This window comes from Hibiscus syriacus, unplaced genomic scaffold (assembly GCF_006381635.1).
Source record: "Hibiscus syriacus cultivar Baekdansim isolate YM2019G1 unplaced genomic scaffold, ASM638163v2 tig00001644_pilon, whole genome shotgun sequence".
NCBI lineage: Eukaryota > Viridiplantae > Streptophyta > Magnoliopsida > Malvales > Malvaceae > Hibiscus > Hibiscus syriacus.
In genome coordinates, this window is record NW_024061878.1 from 6,197,444 (window position 1) to 6,219,214 (window position 21,771).

Genomic DNA, 21,771 nt, shown 5'->3' on the forward strand with positions numbered 1-21,771 from the left:
TTTTTCTACCCAAAATGACTATTTCAAGAAAATAATCCTAACCACATGGCATCTAGCTCGCATACTTTTATTCGAAAAGAACAAATATATTCTACGAACTTAAAGTAAAAGGTAAAGGTTTAGAAACACTCCTCCTTTGTATATACTTACTTTGGGTACCTACTGACAGACAGAGGTTCGGTATGACTATACGTAGGGTGTCCATTCTACGGTTCACTATATGCATGGTTTCGGCTCTATGAGGAAAGGGTACTCGAATTATCCTTGATGTCGATGCCCCCTTAGGCTGCCAAACCCTCGATCCTCATCCATTACAGGTTTCAAACGGAACGAGTTCAATTCGAGAGGATTCACTGCCTTATACCCATACGATGAATAAATCCCTACGAAGGTATAAGGTATGTATCCCATGGGTTATTTGCTAAAACTCATATAAAGAATAAAGTCTTACGAGAGTAAAGCATTCACCCCGAATTATTTGGATCGAAGCCCGAGTCTAGAGCTTATGTCATGCAAATGCACGTGATATGTGTGAGGAGGAACGTGCAAACCTTTAACTCAAAAGGAAACGAAAAAACTTGACAAAAACTTTAACGAAAGCTTAAAAAATGAATTAAAACGTTAGTACGATAAACACATATAAACTAGAAAATTTTCAATAAATGGATCATAAGCTAACTAGAGACTCGAACTCATAATTTCCACCATAACGACAATGGGTAAGCGACCTATAACCTAACTCTCTAAAAAGTCCCGCAGAGTCGCCAAGCTTTCATAACCATTTTTTTGAAAAAACAATTAATTATTATTTTGGAGAAAATAGTTATGACTTTTATTTTGAAAAATTGGTGGATTTTGAATTGATTTGTATTAAATTAAAAAGGATTCACCATCGACCTTTGGGTTAGGCAGATCGAATACCTAAAAACGGCTTTTAAAATAATTTTAAGAAAATCGTTTTTTTAAGACAAAAATTGGTATGAGTTTACCCAAAACTCAATTTTATAGGTCCGGCAGTCGATTACGCGTGGGAAATGATTAGCACCCACACAGCGCCCAAAATTAGTACTCAATAGATTACACATTATAGTAAATGGAAGAAATCATGAATTCGCATCGATAATTAAAGTATGATCCATTTATTAAAGTTTAATTAATTTTCTCTGAATTGATTAGTTAAAGAAAATCCTTTTACTCGATAAGAAATCTTGAAATTTGCAATCCTCCGTTGGGAAAGCTATCTCAACTATTTTTTATTTGTAAAAGAATATTTTATCTTCGAATATATAAAAACACAAATCGAATATAACTCATATCGACATTTTGTATAAAATAAAATAAATTACTATTTAGATAAACATACATTGTATTGTTTAACTAAAAATAAAAATGAATTAAATGGCACTAAAACTTTGATTTATTTCAAGCTCTCATTTTGTTCGAATGTCGTATCAGATTACACCACTTCGATCAAGTGGTACTTTCCACGCCCGTTCTACAAATCGTTATTTTTGAAGATATTCAAATAACATATAAAATATGAAGAAAGTAAACACAATTTGGAACACAAAATATCAAAGCTAAATAAAGCTAATAAGATTTACTTAGTATAATACATATAAATAGATGTAAAATATATTCATACATAAAGGACTAAAATAAAAACAAGTGAATATTACAGATCAAAATACAAACAAGAAAAATCAGCACATAGGGTGATTTCAGGGACCAAAATGGTACTAACAAAAACATGAATGGCTAAACAATAATTACAAATAAACTCGAGCCAAGATCGCATAAATTAAATAATAAAGTTCTTGGAAATGAAAATAACTCATAAATAATCATAAATAATATTAAGGCCTGGAATGAAATAAACCACAAATATAAAGGGGTAAATAACAATAAAACAATATGTAAAGCAGTGACTAAAATAAAAAATTTGCAAATCATTGGGTCAAATTTGAACATCAGCAAATATAGCATCATATAAACTAGTGACTTAAATGTAAATATTGAAAAATAAAGGCTCGAAACAAAAATGAAATGCTATTTCATTCAAAGACCGAAGGAAAACATTACAAAGATAAGGGGACTTAAACTGTGATTTACCCCTAAAAATGAAAAACACGGGTAAGATTTACAAAAGGCAGGGATCAAACATGTTATTAGCTCAAACCTGAAAACACACTGAATCCCCCCTCAAAGGCTTAGTATAAATGGCCAAAATTAGGCCAAAAATATCATTTGGTATGTTTTTTCAACTGAGGGAGGAGAGAGAGAACCACCCAAGAATGCTCCCTAAACCCGATTCCTAGCCCTTTCCAACTTAAAACCTCTCCTATAGCCCTACATCTAGGTTTTATATCTTTCGAATGCTTTGGAAACTGACGACCTTTGGACTCCCGATGACCGTCGTGTCTGGTATGTCCTCTCTCTCTTCCCTTTGCTATATATATATGTTTTTTATGTTTTTTCTCTCCTTTTTAGTATTCGAACTTTTTTCTCTCTTTTCTCTTTTTTTCTATTTTCTCACGGGTTTTTCTCTCCCACCGAATGTTCTTTTTTTCTTTTCAATGCTCCCCTAATCCTCTTTAATCCCCTTTTCTTTAGTTGCATGTGTGTTTTAAATGGATGTTTTTTTCGGGGAACCTAGCTTCCTAGGATAAGATTTGAGGGATTTATTTTGATTTTTTATGTTTTTTTCACTATTGATGGACTGTTGATTGATGGGTGTAGTTTTCGATCATTGTTCGTCCAGATTTGTTGACAGCGGCGTGAGAGGCGGTCGGCGAGGGTGAGGCTCAGCTTGAGCGGTGTCTAGTGAGCTGAAAAGTTGGCACGTGCATCCCACGCGTTAGTGATGAACAATCCAGATCCCCTTGTAGGTGGCAGCTGGATGAAGAAATCCTAATGTTTAGGGTTATTGATTGGGCCAGTTCAGGTTGGACCTTTGGTTGGTTTCTCGGTCGGGTTTGTTGGGTTCTCTTGTAGTGGGTTGTTGGGCTTCATTTGTAATCTGAGCTCCGGGTTAGGCCTGGTATTGGGTCGGTTTGGGGGCTTGTATTTCAGGCCTATAAAAATGTATAATATGTAAATAATAATAATAATAATAATAATAATAATAATAATAATAATTTAATAACGAGAGTAGAACCCGAATAAAAATGGGTGTCTACAACTATGATACATAAATAATGAAAAACTACCAGACAATCTGAAAATAACAATCACTGGTGAAACTGAAATCCTATACAACACTACCCCTCTCTATTTCCTTTCACAATTTTCACTCTTATATAATCACTCTCTTCTTATGATGCAACAGAAAGACCAGTGAACACCCACAGTATCTTTTTGAAATATTATATGGAAAAACACAGACAACTTTGAATGACATTAATAATAACAGGGGATGAATCGAATGGGACAGGTGGGGGCAATCGCCCACGAATTTTTTAAATTCTCTTATATTTTAGATTTTTTTATGTATCTTTTTTATTGATAATCTATTTGCGCCTCTTAAAATTTTATAACTTCGCTCTCTTCTGAAATTTTATTATAAGTTCGCCCCTAACATAAAGTTATTCGTTCGTCACTAATAATTACCAATAAATAGTAACTTCCATTGATCTGTCAATATTCTTACCTTTTCTTCCATGAATGCAAGGCTTGAATCCCTACTAGCCAAATAGTTACCAATAACATCATTTACAGTAGCTCTTGAGCTGAGCAAACAAACAACATTAATGGTCAAAACAAATCAATTTAAAACCTATTCAAAGAAATAGAAGACAATGAGCCAATAAATAAATGAATAAATAAACAACAAAGGTGAAGCACCTAAACCTGAAATGCCTGCTGTCGAGACGGTATTTCGCCCGGAGAAAACAAGTGTTGTTGCTTTCTAAATCTCTTCTCGAAAAAGTAAGTATTTTTCTTCTGGTATAAGATAAAACATAATTTTGAGGAGTCACCACCAATCATTTATCGAGATGTGATTGGTCACCAAAAATAATATGTTATTTTAATAAAAATTATAAAAATATTATTAAAATAACACGCAAAGGGCATGCTTACCAGAAAATGAGTTCGGGAGTCGGTTACGTGTAGGGAAGGATTAACACCCCCACAACGCCCAAAATTAGTACATTGTTTATTAATTAATGTCTTTGCAATAAATTAACAAATTTATATTTAATTTCAATTTATAATCCCATTATTCCATATTTAATCGCATAATTTTATTTAAATAAAATTCTAAGAAAAAAATAGAAAATATTCCAATATTTCCAATCGAAGAGAAACTATTCCCTAAAATGTTTTAGGACGAATATTTCTCTTTCTGACCGAAATAATAAAAATGTGATAATTCTTCACAAGAAATAATATTAAAATAATTTGATATAACCAAAAATAAAATAAATATATTTTTTTAGGTTTTTTATAAGTAATATATTTATTATTTTAAAATATCAAAATATGATATTTAGTTACTAAGACAATTTTAAAAAAATTAAATATTATTCTTTAATTATAAAATTAATTAAATTAATTAACATAAGATATTATAATTATTTAAAAAATATGTTAATGAATAAAATAATATGACAAAAAAACAAAAAAACATGGGAATAAGATTTAAATATGGTAAAACTTTATGGACAAAAGTTAGTACTCTATCTTATATTAAAACAAACAAATTTAAAATTGAGCACCCATAACTATAATGCTCTTATTAAAAAAATAATGTGATTAAAAAAGCAAAAAACGTGGGATTAAAAAATACATGACAAAACTTGGACAAAAATTAGTGGAATACCTTATATTAAAACAAATATTTTAAAGTGGAGCAATTTTTTATCATTACTTTTAATAATGGAATCAATTTGTGTCATTATTATTATTTAATTATTTATTATATGTATTTTAAACATAAAAGGTAAAAATAAAATATAATAGCAATTAAATAATAATATAGGATTAAGTTTAAAAAATATATAAATTATTTTTTAATATTTGAAATATTATAAAATATATATTAAAAGTGTAAATCCTAAAATATTATTTAAATATATGTAAATATACGGGTATTGACTAAAATAAAAATAAATAAATTGCAAAGACAAAATTAAAAGATATAGAAACCTGATTTTGGTGACTATAATGGAAGATTACAGAATACAAGGACCATGGACGGGGTTAAACCTATTCTAAAATTACACAGATACTCCCTCCCCAAAACGACATAGTTTTGATTTGGGTATAAAAAAGCTAAAATAGGCCATTTTCCCTTATTTTTTCTCATTTTTCTGTTTTACTTCTCTCTAGCTCTCCATTCTCTCTCTAGCTCTCCATTCTCTCTCTAGCTCTCCCTTCTCTCTAAACTCCCTCACCGGAGGAAGCTCTGTTCATCGGCCGACCACTGGTCGATCACTATTCACCGTCGTCGGTTACTATTCCAGTTATTATTCACGGCCGGAAAAATCAAAATAGCTCAAATCGTAGATTGAAACACCCTAAAGCCTAATCTGACCTCCTTTTCTCCTAAAAACGTCTAGAATTTACTAGATCTAAATTTATACCTTCGTTTTACGACTGTTTTCGACGACGTTTGGGCTCCTCGGTATGTCTTCTTTCACTTTTTTTTCTTTCGATTTTTGTACTGGTTGTGGATCGTGCTTGTAGCTTTGTTTTTCCATTTATTCCCGTCTAGAATTTACTAGATCTAAATTTATACCTTCGTTTTACGACTGTTTTCGACGACGTTTGGGCTCCTCGGTATGTCTTCTTTCACTTTTTTTTCTTTCGATTTTTGTACTGGTTGTGGATCGTTGCTTGTAGCTTTGTTTTTCCATTTATTCCCCTTTATCTCTTCGTTCATATCTTCTTCCCTTTCTTGCCGTTGTTGTGTTCTAACCGTTCTCTTTTTTTTACAAGGAAATCAAGGCTTTTTATAGCCCTTAAAACAAATGTTCGTTCGGTGAGTCATCGGATCTACGATGGTGACTCACCATATAGCTGATGAAGTGTGCAGCTATCCTCGCTTCTTTTGGATCCTTCTGTTGGAGGCGGCGGCGTTGTGGCAACGTCGGAGTGGACCATCTAGAGGCAGCGTCGGAATATTCCCTAGGGTTGGTGAACCCTAGGATTCTTGCTAGATTGGATCTGGACCGTTGGATCTCTCCAGATCCAACGGTTGTAGATGTTGGCGGTTAAGATGAGATGTGAAAACCTTAATCATGTTTTGGTCTTCTTAGGCCTGAATCGGGTCGATTTTGTAAAATGGGCATTCATGTTGTATTATTTGTAATAATTGTAATATAATAATAATAATAATAATAATTGTAATATAATAATAATAATAATATATAGTCTCGGACGAAAATGACTATCGATAGTTGCCCCTCTTTACTTATTTTTGTGTTAACAATAATAGAGTAAAGACAAAAAGACAAGAAATTTTTGTCCTGCTGACAAGTTTTTATAAGGAAATTAAAGTAAAAACATCCTACCCTAAGGTTTTATAGATGATGGAGGATTTAATTTTCTTGAACATTAAATGAGAAACTTTGGTAATCGCTTTCTCATTTTCATGCGAAAACATCCTACCCTGAGGTTTTACAGATGACCCGGAGGTTTTACAAATTACTTGGAGGTTTTAATTTTCTAGAACATTAAATGAGAAACTTTGTTTATTACTTTCTCATTTTAATGCGAAAACATCCTACCCTGAGGTTTTACAGATGACCCGGAGGTTTTACAAATTACCCGGAGGTTTTAATTTTCTAGAACATTAAATGAGAAACTTTGTTTATTACTTTCTCATTTTCATGCGAAAACATCCTACCCTGAGGTTTTACAGTTGACCAGAGGTTTTACAAATTACCCAGAGGTTTTAATTTTCTAGAACATTAAATGAGAAACTTTGTTTATTCGTTTTCTCATTTTCATGCGAAAATCATATGTGAACATCCTACCCAAAGGCTTTACAGATGGCTCTAAGGACTTATCATCTTGCTCGAAAGACTAACAGATGACTCGGAGGATTTACAAATTTGTGGGAAATACTTTACTAGGTAAGAAACTTATTACTTTTCAAGAATTTGATTTTCTAGAACATTAAATGAGAAACTTTGAAAATCGCTATCTCATTTTCATGCGAAAATCATATGTGAACATCCTACCCCAAGGCTTTACGGATGGCCCTAAAGACTTATCATCTTGCTCGAAAGACTGACAGATGACCCGAAGGTTTTAAGCATCATGCTCAAAAGACTAACAGATGACCTGAATGATTTACAAATTTGTGGGAAATAGTTTATTGGGTAAGAAAACTTCTTACTTTTCAAGAATTTCATTTTCTAGAACATTAAATGAGAAACTTTGCTTATTCGTTTTCTCATTTTCATGCGAAAATCATATGTGAACATCCTACCCAAAGGCTTTACAGATGGTCCTAAGGACTTATCATCTTGCTTGAAAGACTGACAGATGACCCGAAGGTTTTAAGCATCATGCTCGAAAGACTAACAGATGACCCGAAGAATTTACAAATTTTTGGGAAATACTTTACTAGGTAAGAAACTTCTTACTTTTCAAGAATTTCATTTTCTAAAAAGATTAAATGAGAAACTTGTTGGTTGGGTACCATGCCCCAATTTAAAATAATTCTTCATTTGTGGATTGTGTTCATCTATTCTTCATATGTTTGTCTCTCCTAACATGTTCATGTATTTGGGATTTGAATTCTACCTTACATTTGTAAAGTACTTTGTCCCTGCATCTTCATGTGAAAAATTTATTTATGCAAATGCAATCAAATGTAATGCATGATCTTTTTATGCAAATAATGTTCTTATGAATGCAAAATGTCGATTCAATCTTCGTTTGACTTCAGAGTAACGAATTCAATCTTCTTCCACTTAATAATTTCTTTCCAGGGTCTCTTCCAAATATCAATGTAGCAACTTATGCTATCAAGCTTGCATTTCTGAAGAACCATCTGATCAACTTGTATCTTTGTGTCTTCCTTGTCTCAATTTGCATTAAAGTTTCAGAAGAAATGTTTCATTTACGGAGCTCTTGTTGCAGTCAGAATTATGACCTCAGTGTCCCCATTTTGTCCTTGAACTTGTGTGAAAATCCAATAAAGTTTTCATTTTTGAAATGAGAATCTATCATCTTTGGAGAATGTAGATGTAAATATGTCAAACTCAGCAAATACCAATGGGATAACAGTGTTTGTTCTAATTTGACTTTTGAAACACATCACAAGGAGAATTTATCCTAGTTCTTTTCATGTGACTTCTACCCAGATTTTTTCAGTGAAGCTCTTTGCATAACATTCAGAGATTTTGTAGGACGTCACTTAAGAACAAAGTTCATTGGGAATACAAGTGTGATGCCTTAACTTATCAACATCAATATAGGTGAAATTACCAGTATAATGCAACCGTATGATGAATAAAATGATCATCTATGGTAATCTCCATTGTCACTATTTCACCATTTCCATTCTTCATACCTTTCTGTATCATTGAAAATATTTTTTCAAATCAATGATCTTTCTGAAGGATGATATGGGCTTTTAGCATGCCCCGGTGTTTGCTTCTTGTTTATATGAGCCTTCAAAAATGCCCCTCATGAATCATTTCTGATTTATTGGAATAGGCCTTCAAAATGTCTCAACATTCTATTTCTAGTTGAAATGGAATTTCAAAATATCCCAACCTTTTTATGTTGGTGTGAGCCTTCAAGATGCCTCATATGGATTACTTTTATCTTTTTCATGCTGATGTGAGCCTTTACAATACCCACATGGATAACTTATGTATTTTTTATGCTGATGTGAGCCTTTAAGATGCCCTAGATAGATAATATGGACCTTCAAAATACATCCAACCTTTAAGTCAAAAGGTTTACTCTCAATGTCCATTGAATTTGAATCTCATGATTCCTACGAGGTACAACTTTGATAATGCCTCATTGTGAGTACTTGTAACTCTCTTCGTGACCAAATTTGTTATTCTTGAACGCTCTCATTCCATTGTTACTAAACAACAATGTTGTTAAGTAACTTGAGGGATTTTCTTCATGCTGTCGCCACAAACATTTAAGAAGTAATCAATTCTTCTGACAGAAATGTCTAAGATATGTGTCTCTTCTGAATGAAGTGATTATCTCCTTCTTGATTTGGTCGCATTCTTGCCCTTTTTACTATGCACTGGGATATATGTCCTTTTTGAATAGGGTAATCCTTCTTGATGAATTGCTGATAATGTCACAAAAGAGTGTTTACAAGTGCAATTCTACAGACTTTCTGGCTTATTAAACCACTTTCTTTCAAGAATGTGAAGTGTTTCATTATTCTGGCATTTCTTATTCTTTTTCTCCGATAGAGGTAGAATAAGCATCAACTTGCTTCAAAGACCTTTCACATTTAAGATTGTCCTGTTTGAAAATGTTTTTACTCTTTTCTTTATCAAATTATGGAAGAATTTTATAAAATATTGTCCCTTACAGGTTCACAGTTGAATCAAATCATAAGAATGAGTTCAAAGAATACCAAATAAATCAATTACTCTTTTAAATCATTCAAAAATCATAGTCCTATGGCAAGTGTCAAAATTATTGACTGATTTAGTGTAGGTTGATTCTGGTAAAGTGAGGTTTCTCAGGTTGGTCCAGCACATATATCTCTTTGAACTTCCTCTAATTTGAAGAAATAGTTGTTGCATTCATCTTATAGAGATACTTCTTGATTCCAGAATTTCAGGAACATCTTTGAGATGTGTGGTGCTTCATCAAGAGCTTAAGATTGCCTCTTATGTTAATTGTTGCACCATTCAATATTCGAGTCGCCTTTTCAGGTTTTCAACTTTAATACTCCTTTGGCTTCAAGATGTTATTCAAAATTTACATCTTGAACCCCCCCCCCTTTTATCATTTTTCATATCATATATTAGAGATTTTAAAAAACAATTTTTTCAAATAAAAACTCAATCCTGAGAGGCGGGATGAAATCTCAAGATAGTCTCTTTTACATAGAAATTCATGTATGATTAGAATGGACTTTTCAGGGGCGTAACATAGGCCAGGGCTCATGGTTACGAAAGAAAGGGATAAATAAGCCCAAACAAGTGTTTAAGGGTAATTGAACCAATGATCAATTCATTTTGATGCCTTTAATCTTGCCTTGCTTGACTTGGATCTGCTTTCCTACTTGTATTTCATCATTTCTTTGTCTAGATCCCTCTTATATCTCGAACATTTCTTGTGTTTCTTGTTGAATATGAACCTTTGAACTAATTGCACTTGATCAACCTTGTAGCTTGAGGCTCAATGAGTCACCCATCTTGTTTCAATTTCTTTTTTCTTTTTTTTTCTTTTTTTCTCTTTTTCTTCTTTTTCTTTTTTTTCTTCTTTTTCTTTTTTTTTTTCTTTTTTTCTGATAAATGAGTATAGGACTAAAATATCATTTGAGCACCTCCTTTTCTTCTTGTATTTCATAAATTCTTTCTTGATTGGATTTGATCTTCAAGGACTTTGTATTTGATATATCTTGTGGTATCTTGATATTTCTCACTTTATTTCACCATGATTTACTTTTGTAGTGAAATCTGGATTGATGATCTTCAATCATGCGAACAAATGTCCTTCATCTTTGCCCCCCAGTGTGGAGGGTGATCTTTGGTTAGGGTTGAATCAGAAAAAAAAATCATTTCATACACAAAAGTCTTTGTAAAAGAGGTATCCCCAGGGGGATGAATATTCAGGATTAACTTTATTTACATGAAAACAATATAATTAATGCATAATATAATTATTTAAATCAATCCCCTTATTTTTTTTCTTCTTGCTTCGAGCATGCCCTAATTACTCGAAATTCTCTTCGACATGTTGATCCATGATGCCTCATCTTGTCTTTTCTTACAGGAAGATTCACAGATAATTGAAAGTTTGGTTCTTTTGAGGTTTTGGTTTTACCAGTATGATGGTTTTGTATCTGGAAGGATAAATGTATGCCTTTTGAAGTCGTGTATATGGTGGAATGTTATAAACTAATCAACTCTACCCAAAAAGGTAAACATCTAGATTTGGTGTATCAAAAATAGGTAGACACATTATTTCAGAATCTCAGATAAATGTAGTGTCAGGATTTGGTTTTTGTAAGGATCAAGTAATTGGTGTTGGATGGGATATAGAAGGTGTAATTTTACCACTTGCCAAAGATCTATGACTCTTGAAAATTAAAAGAATATTTAATTTACTTGATACTCAAAAACTTCAAGATTAAAATCTGATTCCTTGCTCATAACCATAAAAGAAACACAAATTTATTTATCACAAAAAAGGCAGAGAAATGAACAAGAAAAACATGATCAAACAAGATGCTGAAAATAGAAAGTACTACAGTGGTAGATAACAACTTCCACTTGTTTATTAGGATTGCCATATCATTCCTAGAATGTTGGGTTTATAATTAGACCAGAGTCTTTGTCCTCACTTGCCCCCATCTTTTGATCATTTCTCTTATCTGGACTCGTTTGGATGATTCTTCAGACGCACCAGTTTCTACTTCTTTCTTAGCAACTTTTTGTTCAGATCTCTGTTATGACCCTAGGAGATTAGAGAAGAAATATAGACGAAGAATTGAGAGAATTAAGATTAAGGAGAGAAAAGAATAGATTCAAGAAGCTTAGAATTCTTTCAATTAAAGCATACTTTCTCCTCCTCTAGTACATGGTTTATATAATTACAGTGTTCCCATAGTTACCCTACAGCTGGCAGTCCTGGTTGTACTGAGTATAACCACCTGCACAGCTAAGCAAGATGTTTCTTATCCTTAGTGGGCTGTAAAACATGTTAGGTCCAGTCCCAATTCCAAATCCCTAACCCTTTCTCTGATTTCCCCAATTCTCTTGCTCCGATTCTTATCGCTTCTCCTCTGATCGTGACAATACCCTCCCCACGAAATGATCCTTGTCCCCAAGGATCAAAATATGAGAATTGTGCTGGAAGTACAATATAATTGACCACAGTGACATTTTTCAGTCCTAATTTCATCCACTGCATCTGATTGTGCTCCTTCTCCTTACGTTTGTCGAGCATTATAGAACCATAGAACCATACTGCCAGCTTCAATCCCTTTCGAAAAGCAAGTTAGGTTTGATGGTAAGACCGAAACTTCAGGTAAATTTTGTCCTCTGTCTTTATACCTCTGTCTGTCAATTTTATTTTAGAAAAAAATTTCAGCCTTGCTTGAGTCTTCTGAAAAAAATTCAGTTTCAAAAGTTGTTCAAGTAACTGATTCCTGATGCTTTCTTTGTTGACTTCCCATATAGTTATGACATTCCCCTTCCCTTGAAATGATCCTTGTCCCCAAGGATCAAACCCTTCTTATATCTCATTATTGATTTTTGCTTGCAATAACTGATATCTCCGCTTGAACTGTGCCAACTCCCGGAGAGCCTTCACCTTTTTATTTGTAACTTGAAGAAAATTTCTATGAAGTTCACCTATCTTTTTTGAAGAGCTGCATTAACATTTTTCTCAAGTAAATGCCTTTTTTCCTGCTGCGATAAAAGCAACAGTGCTGCCATCTTTTCTTGCAATGCCTGTGCAAGGGCATATGAGGCATCACCTTTAGTCTCAACGGTATTTAAATCCAGTATGCCCCTCTTTTCTTGCAATGCCTTTGCAAGGGCTTCTGAGGCATTAAGCTTAGTCTCAGCAGTATTTGAATAGAGCAAATCCCTCTCTTTTACCTCATCTTCATCACCAAGTTCTAAATCTTCCTTGCTAATATCAACAAATTTATTTTCTTTAAAGGTCTGCAGATTTTTTATGGCAACCTCGTCGATAGGCTCAATTAAATAGAGAACCTCAATGTCTTTTTGAACCAACTTCTCCAAAAATGGAGCGGTCTTGGCACTTTTCAAGCTGTCAGTTGCCAAGTAATAAATTGCCTGTTGATTCTCACTCATATTTTCAACATATGTATCCAAACTCGTCAATTCCTCTTCACTTTTTGATGTGTAAAACCGAAGTAATGGAGTTATACATTTTTGATTACCAGTGTCTTCAATGCAGCCCAACTTTAGAAACCTGCCGAAGTTCTCCCATAATTTTTTGTAATCCTCTTTATTTTCACTTTCAGAAATCTCTTGAATCATGTCAAATGTTTTCCTGACAAGCCTCTTTCTCATAATTCTCACAATTCGACTCTCTTGAAGGGTCTCTCAAGAAACACTAAGGGGAAGATCATTTGAGTCCACAACACCCTTCACAAAGCTCAAGTATCATGGAAACAGCTCCCCATCAAACTCATCTGAGATAAATACACGCTTCACATACAAATGTATATTCTTTGTTTTAGAATTCGTGACATCCTCATTGTTGAGAGGGCCCATGCCAGGAATGTACAACACACTCCTAAACTCGACCTCACCTTCTGTATATGGGAAGTCAACCGAATTCATCGAAGCATATTTCCACGTCAAAAGACCTTCATTCCTTCAGCTTGTATCACAATAAGTGACGATTTTATTACTCAATTATTCTTGAACCTTCATTTGATTTTGAAGTTGCTTTGATAATTCCAACCTATTTCAATTTTTTATTCTGTCCATGTAGAGGTTTAGCCCCTCAACATTGAGCTCACATTTGATGAATTCAGCAACACCACCTGTGAAAACTTGTCTGAACAGTTTGTCATTACTGTCATGATCTGTCCAATGCTGAAACGTTAGCTTTGAAATTTTTTCAAACAGTTTATACCCTCTATTGTGAAGTATCCTAATATCACTGGCTGTAAACTCATTGATAGAGTCACCATGTGCTGGTTTAGATTTTAGAATTTTGGGTTCATTGTGCTTATATGAAAATTGTGATTCATTCATCCCTGTAACTAACATAGGCTTCTTCTCATCAGTCTTAGGAAGGTTAGGAATATTTACTTGTTCATTCTCTGAACTGGATTGTTCTTGTTCCTCTGTCCTCCCAGTCAAAATCCTCAAAATTTACTCCACACAACCTTGATTCGTTGTCATCTTTGACTCCAGTTTACTGATCCGATTATCCTGTTCTTCCCACCATTTAGGAGGTTTTGTGTCATACGTTGCTTGCTTCACCAAGGTTTTAAGTTCTGCAATCTACTGCTGGATTGAAGAAAGATCAGGAGTTTCGACCATGGTTTGGTATTTTTCTAGGTATAGTAATGAACAAGTTGCCAGGAAGAGTGGCTCTGATACCAATTGTTATGACCTTAGGAGATTATAGAAGAAATATAGACGAAGAATTGAGAGAATTAAGATTAAGGAGAGAAAATAATATATTCAAGAAGGTTAGAATTCATTCAATTAAAGCATACTTTCTCCTCCTCTAGTACATGGTTTATATAATTACAGTGTTCCCATAGTTACCCTACAACTGGCAGTCCTGGTTGTACTGAGTATAACCACCTGCACAGCTAAGCAAGATGTTTCTTATCCTTAGTGGGCTATAAAACATGTTAGGTTCAGTCCCAATTCCAAATCCCTAACCCTTTCTCTGATTTCCCCAATTCTCTTGCTCTGATTCTTATCGCTTCTCCTCTGATCGTGACAATCTCATCTCCTCGTTTATCAATTGGAAGTTGGGCTCAAAATAATTCTCATTGGTAACAATAGCTTTGTCCTGGTTCTGAACACATATTACAGCTGTGATGGGCGTAGTATTCGTCAGGTTCTCTAAACTGCCCAAAGCCCCATCTGTCCTTAGGAAGTCTGATATGGGTGTTTGAGATGTTTTCATGGTGGCATCTTCCCAGTTTATTTTTAAACCTATAGGACAATCTCGAATTACATCCATGGGAGCCTTTTTACTTTGATTTCTTTTCCCATTTTCTTGCATATGATATTATTCACAGGATTTGATCACATTAGTCTCTGTCGAGGCAATGATTTTTTAGCATTGAACCTTAACCCCTTCTTCTACCTTGCACTTTTGAATTGCTTTCTCTAAAGGATCTTGGAAATTTCCCTCAAGGTTAATAGGAATCTTAGCTAAACAATTTGGAGTTCCAGTCTCGTTTATCCAAAGAACCTCCTTATAGGTTCACTTTTCATTTGGAGGCCACTGTGGTTGGATATATCGTGGAGTAATTAATTCTGCCGAGAGCATTTTTTAATGCAAATTTTCACTCAAAAAGTCGAATGGAGGGAATTGAAAACCCTCCATACTCTTTTTATTCTTGATCAACCTTTGACCCTTTTCTATGCCCCTCTTCTTTGGGTAAAGTTTATCTCTCACAAGGGAACTTTTTTCTTTCATTGATTCTTCATTCACCATTAATTCACCAATGCCCCCTGGGACCAAATCTTGAAGCTGAGTTGGATTTTTAAGTTCCCTAACAGGTTCTTGGTCATTTATCATAGTAGCAGTAATTGTATCATTAAGATCCAGACTTTTTCCCAAGGCTTTCATCCTTTCATGCTCAATAGGGTCTTCTAACATCTTATCCCCATACAATAGAGTAACCATCATACTCATCATCTTAGACATCTGTTCCCTAGACTCAACTTGGAACATTCTTGTTTCTTTAAACATTTCTCGTTGAATCTCTACAAGTTCCTCTTGGATTTTCTCAATCTTTCCAACTCATGTTAATATTCCATTCATTGCTTTCAATCTTTTAGAGACTTGACCCAATTCTTGAATGCACTTTCAGAACTCCTGATTTCAGAATCCTTCACTGATTACTCCCATGTTTTCATGATTTAATGCATATAAAGTAGTTTAAAATAAAATGCAAATGCATGATGTAAGATTAAAACTATAAATATAACTATGCAAAGATGCAAATGCAAAAAATGAAAATATAAATACAAACGTAAAGATGTGAATGCAAATGCAAAGATGTGAATGTAAAATGTAAATGTAAAAAAAGCAAATATGCAAAAATAAGAATGTGAATTGTGCAATGCAAATGCATGTATGCAAAAAAGGTGTTGATACTGAACTGATTCCTTAGAACAACTTTTATACTAAAACAAAGTTTTAAACATATTACATATATATCTGCATTATTTTCTACTTCATGTAGAACTCTTCGTTCTATATTTCTAGCCTTCTATATGAACATCAATCATGAATCAACACCCTTGAATATGCCATGATTATGCAAATGCAAATAGAACAATTAATATATGCATTTTCAGAATATATACAAAAACTGGTTAGTAAGAAAAATCACATCTTAACCTCATGCTTTCTAGTTACATGCTTTGTCTGGAAAAATAACCTAAACCGCATGATTTCTAGTTCACATGAATTTATTAAGAAAATAAAGTAATAATGCGTAAATTGAAAGACACAGCATGCTTTTCCTTGTGTGCTTAATCTTACAAAACTCAATCAGGTTAGGCTCCACCTAGACTCTAGTTCTAGGCTTTATTATATGTTGGGTTTTGGCTCTAGGGTAAAAAAGGTCAACGAATTGTCATTTGTTGGTATCCCATTGGACTGCCAAACCCTCAATCCTGGTCCATTACAGACTTACGGATTGAGTTCAATTCGAAGGAACAAACTTCCTTAAGTCCATACGGAGGTGAAAACCACACGAGGAACATAAGGTGTGAGCTCAAAAAATGGTCCCCTATCCCATACGAAGGTGAAAACCACACGAGGGAGTAGTTTCTCATTTACTTAAATAGGATAAGAGCGGGATTTTAGCTCATGTCATGAATGCAGTGCTCAGTATGTGAGGAAAAACATAAAATGAAATAAATAATGTACAACACACAAATATAATCTTTAAATCTAAAGAAACAAATAATGTACAACAAACAAATTTATTCTTTCAATATAAAGACATATAATTAAACCTGAAAATAATAGCAAACCAGTTAGTACAACTATTTATACAGAAAATGGTTATTAAAATAATCAAGGAATTAAAACAAAAAAATATATAATTTTTATTTCAAAGACAATTAATTAATAAACTTGTGGCTTGACTCTCTAAAAATGTCCCCAGCAAAGTCGCCAAGCTGTCGAGACGATATTTCGCCCGGCAAAAACAAGTGTTGTTGCTTTCTAAATCTCGTCTCGAAAAAGTAAGTTTTTTTCTTCTGGTATAAGATAAAACACAATTTTGAGGAGTTGCCACCAATCATTTATTGAGGTGTGATTGGTCACCAATAATGCTATGTTATTTTAATTAAATTTATAAAAATATTATTAAAATGACACGAAAAGGGTCTACTTACCAGAAAATGAGTTCGGGAGTCGGTTACGTGTAGGGAAGGATTAGCACCCCCAAAACACCCAAATTTAGTACCTTGTTTATTAATTAATGTCTTTGCAATAAATTAACAAATTTATATTTAATTTCAATTTATAATCCCATTATTCCATATTTAATCGCATAATTTTATTTAAAGAAAATTCTAAGAAAAAAATAGAAAATATTCCAATATTTTCAATCGAATAGAAACTATTCCCTAAAATGTTTTAGGACGAATATTTCTCTTTCCGACCGAAATAATAAAAATGTGATAATTCTTCATAAGAAATAATATTAAAATAATTTGATATAACCACAAATAAAATAAATATATATTTTAGGTTTTTTTATAAGTAATATATTTATTATTTTAAAACATCAAAATAGGATATTTAGTTACTAAGACAATATTAAAAATAAATAAATATTATTCTTTAATTATAAAATTAATTAAATTAATTAGCATAAGATATTATAATTATTTAAAAAATATGTTAATGAATAAAATAATATGACAAAAAAACGTTCTTATTAATTAACAAAAATAATAAAATATAAAAAAAGTTTATCAAATACATTAATTAGCATAATATATTTTAAAAACTGATAGAGTAAAACATTATTATTAATTAAAACAAAAAAAACATGGGAATAAGATTTAAATATGGTAAAACTTTATGGACAAAAGTTAGTGTTCTATCTTATATTAAAACAAACAAATTTAAAATTGAGCACCCATAACTATAATGCTATTATTAAAACAAAAAAATAAAAAATTAATGTGAATATAAAAGCAAAAAACGTGGGATTCAAAATTACATGACAAAACTGGACAAAAATTAGTGGAATACCTTATATTAAAAAAAAATTAAAGTGGAGCAAGTTTTTATCATTACTTTTAATAATGGAATCAATTTGTATCATTATTATTATTTAATTATTTATTATATGTATTTTAAACATAAAAGGTAAAAATAAAATATAATAGCAATTAAATAATAACCAAAATAATAATATAGGATTAAATTTAAAAAAAATATAAATTATTTGTCAATATTTGAAATATTATAAAATATATATATTAAAAGTGTAAATAATCCTAAAATATTATTTAAATATATGTAAATATACGGGTAGTGACTAAAATAAAAATAAATAAAATGCAAAGACAAAATTAAAAGATATAGAAACCTGATTTTGGTGACTATAATGGAAAATTACATAATACAGGGACCACGGATGGGGTTAAACCAATTCTGAAATTACACAGACACTCCCTCCCCTAAACGACGTAATTTTGATTTGGGTATAAAAAAGCCAAAATAGGCCATTTTTCCTCGTTTTTCTGTTTTGCTTCTCTCTCTAGCTCTCCCTTCTCTCTAAACTCCCTCACCGGAGGAAGCTCCGTTCACCGGCCGACCACTGGCCAGTCACTATTCTGGCCACTGGCCGGTCACTATTCACCACCGTCGATTACTATTCATGGTCGAAAAAAATCAAAATAGCTCAAATCGTAGATTGAAACACCTTAAAGTTGAATCCGACCTCCGTTTCTCCTAAAAACGTCTAGAATTTACTAGATCTAAACTTATACCTTCAGTTTACGACGGTCTCCGATGACGTTTGGGCTCCTCGGTAAGTCTTCTTTTCCTTTCGATTTTTGTATTAGTTGTGGATCGTTGCTTGTAGCTTTGTTTTTCTATTTCTTCCCCTCTATCTCTTCGTTCGTATCTTCTTCCCTTTCTTGTCGTTGTTGTGTTCTCACCGTTCTCTTTTTTTTGTAGGGAAATCATGGCTTTTTATATCCCTTAAAACAATTGTTCGTTAGGTGAGTCACCGGATCTACGATGGTGACTCACCATATAGCTGATGAAGTGTGCAGCTATCCTCGCTTCTTCTGGATCCTTCTGTTGGAGGCGGGGCGTGGTGGCAACGTCAGAGTGGACCATCTGGAGGCGGCGTTGGAATAGTCCCTAGGGTTCACCAACCCTACGATTCTTTCTAGATTGGATCTAGACTGGGACCGTTGGATCTCTCCAGATCCAACGGCGGTTGTAGATGTTGGCGGCTACGATGAGATGTGAAAACCTTAATCGAGTTTTGGGCTTCTTGGGCCTGAACCGGGTCGATTTTGTAATATGGACCTTCGTGTTGTATTATTTATGATAATAAATATATAATAAAAATAATATATAGTCTCGGACGAAAATGACTGTCGACATCTGCAAAATCCTGCCCACTTAATCCCAGCAGCTGGCATCCTCCTATACCCACTACCACTACTAATCAGCTGCTTGTATAAATAATCAAAAATGAAATGCGGGTCAATCAAACGAGTCATGAAACAATCAAAACAAGAAAAGAAATGCATCGAAAACTTGTGCATCTAAAGGCGGAGAGAGGTTCTGCAGCGGCAGCTGCGGCGGAGCTGTGCCTTAACAAATGAAGAAGAGCTGCCCTTGCCATGTCAAAGGATCAGAGTTTCGGCGGCTCCAACTTTGTCTGATTCAAACGGTGGTTTGCTCGGGTAATTATGCTATAAGGTAGCACTAGGAAAATGTTAATATTTTTTTAATATTTTTGGTATAGTGTTATTTAAAATATTAATTTCATTACATAATATGTTAATCTTTTAATGTTTTCGGTTTCAACCAAAAATGTTAATATGGTTGCAATCGAAAATTTTAAAATATTAATATTTTAGGTAACGAAATTAACATTTTAGGTAGCGCTCCACTGGAAATGTTAAAATAAAATTAATATCTTCGATTGTGTATTTCCTTAACCTTATATTAAACTGCATTTCCTTAAACATTCTTATGTCTTGTCATTTTATTTTTGTGGTCATTCTTGCTTGTCTTGTCATTTTATTTTCCGAATATTAAAGGGGTATATTACACCAATAAAGTTTTTTTTGGGTCAATTGCTAAAAAAAGTTACTCTATGATTACTAAATTAAATGAAAAAGGATAAACTACACAAATAATCATTAATATTTGAGTAAATTTTTTTCTCACTAAAATTCTAAAAGTAACAAATTAATCATAACTATTATCGATCTATAACAAATTGACCACTCAAGGTTAACAGCCGTTAACGTGAGTGATGAAAAACTGAGTTAGACCTTTGATCACTTACGTGACCCATTGATTGATCACCTCTTCAACTTTAAATAGAAACTCAATCTCATTATATTCATTTTTATTTTAAAGTCGTCTTCAAGTTTCATGACATCATAGACATTCTCTCGTCTTCACACTCGATCGTCTGCTCTCCTGTATCACTAAAGAATACATTTGTCAAATTTGGTCGAACCTCTTTCTTTTAACTATTACATAAAATCAATATTTTCAATTGTTATTCATCACTTTCAAATCGAATACTTATTATTTATGCATCAACATTAAACTATCCTCATTTTCAAGTAACATGCAATTTTATCTATGACCTTAAGCTTATCATATATGCAACAACATTAAAATGTCATCATTTACATATATCATATAACTTCATCAATGATCAGACATATCATGCACGTAACAACATTAAATCGTCATCATTTTAATATATTATATAGTTTCATCAAATGATATACGTCATCACTTTTATGTCATAGTCCAAGAAAATCATTTTTACTCATATCAGAGTGATTATTTCTCCTCCACTTCCTCGTCCCCTTACTTCTTCTCTCCCTTGCCTCTAATAATCAATGTCGTGGTATATCCATATTAATTTTAAATTTCTACATCAAAATAAATAAATAAAAATATACATTTTAATTTGTAATAACATAAACATAATTAAGTTTGTACATCATAAAAACCCTAGTTTTCCTTTTTTTTCTCTCTCTTTATTTTTTCATTATTTTCTCATATTCCTCTTTGGATTGTTATTTATTTTCATTTTTACTCTAATTTTTAATAAAAAAGAACTTTTTTGTTTGACTTCTTAATTTTAGCATATTTTGTCCACGTTCGTCTTCCTTTCTACACTTTTAACCCTACTCTTTTGGCACACTTTACACTACTTTTGTGGTATGTTTCCTATGCCTTATGGAATGTTACTCGCCTACCTCTGTGATAGATATGGAATCGTGTAGAGATTCTCATATCACTCTTATCTAAGTTACAATTATTGGTGGTCTTTCAATGATTAGATTCTCTTTTTTCATTGTTCCGATGTATTCAGATATATTTTGCGAAGTAATCTATAAGTTTACCTTGGTTCGCTCGTTATTCCATCATCTTTAAAGTGTCTAGTTTAATAGAGACAAATGAGTACTATTAACGATTATTGAGATACTATGGGTGATGGACGTCATATTCAAAAGAATGTTTCGACTGTTATTGTGCCTTTGAGTTTTCTGTTTATTCTATTTTATATTTGAGATTTTTAGTGACATAGTCCCTAAAATTCTCTCTTTGATTGATTACATTATTAACATTGTATCTTCTTTTGTTTCAATAAAATTCAGTATCGTTTTTCATCATATTCTCGTCTTC

The 21,771-nt window shown here is 32.8% G+C and overlaps 1 pseudogene; it reads right to left on the reverse strand.

Moving 5' to 3' along the window:
* Positions 1 to 12,521: 12,521 nt before the first annotated feature.
* On the reverse strand, positions 12,522 to 13,484 carry LOC120128483 (annotated as a pseudogene).
* Between the last annotated feature and the right edge of the window lie 8,287 nt (positions 13,485 to 21,771).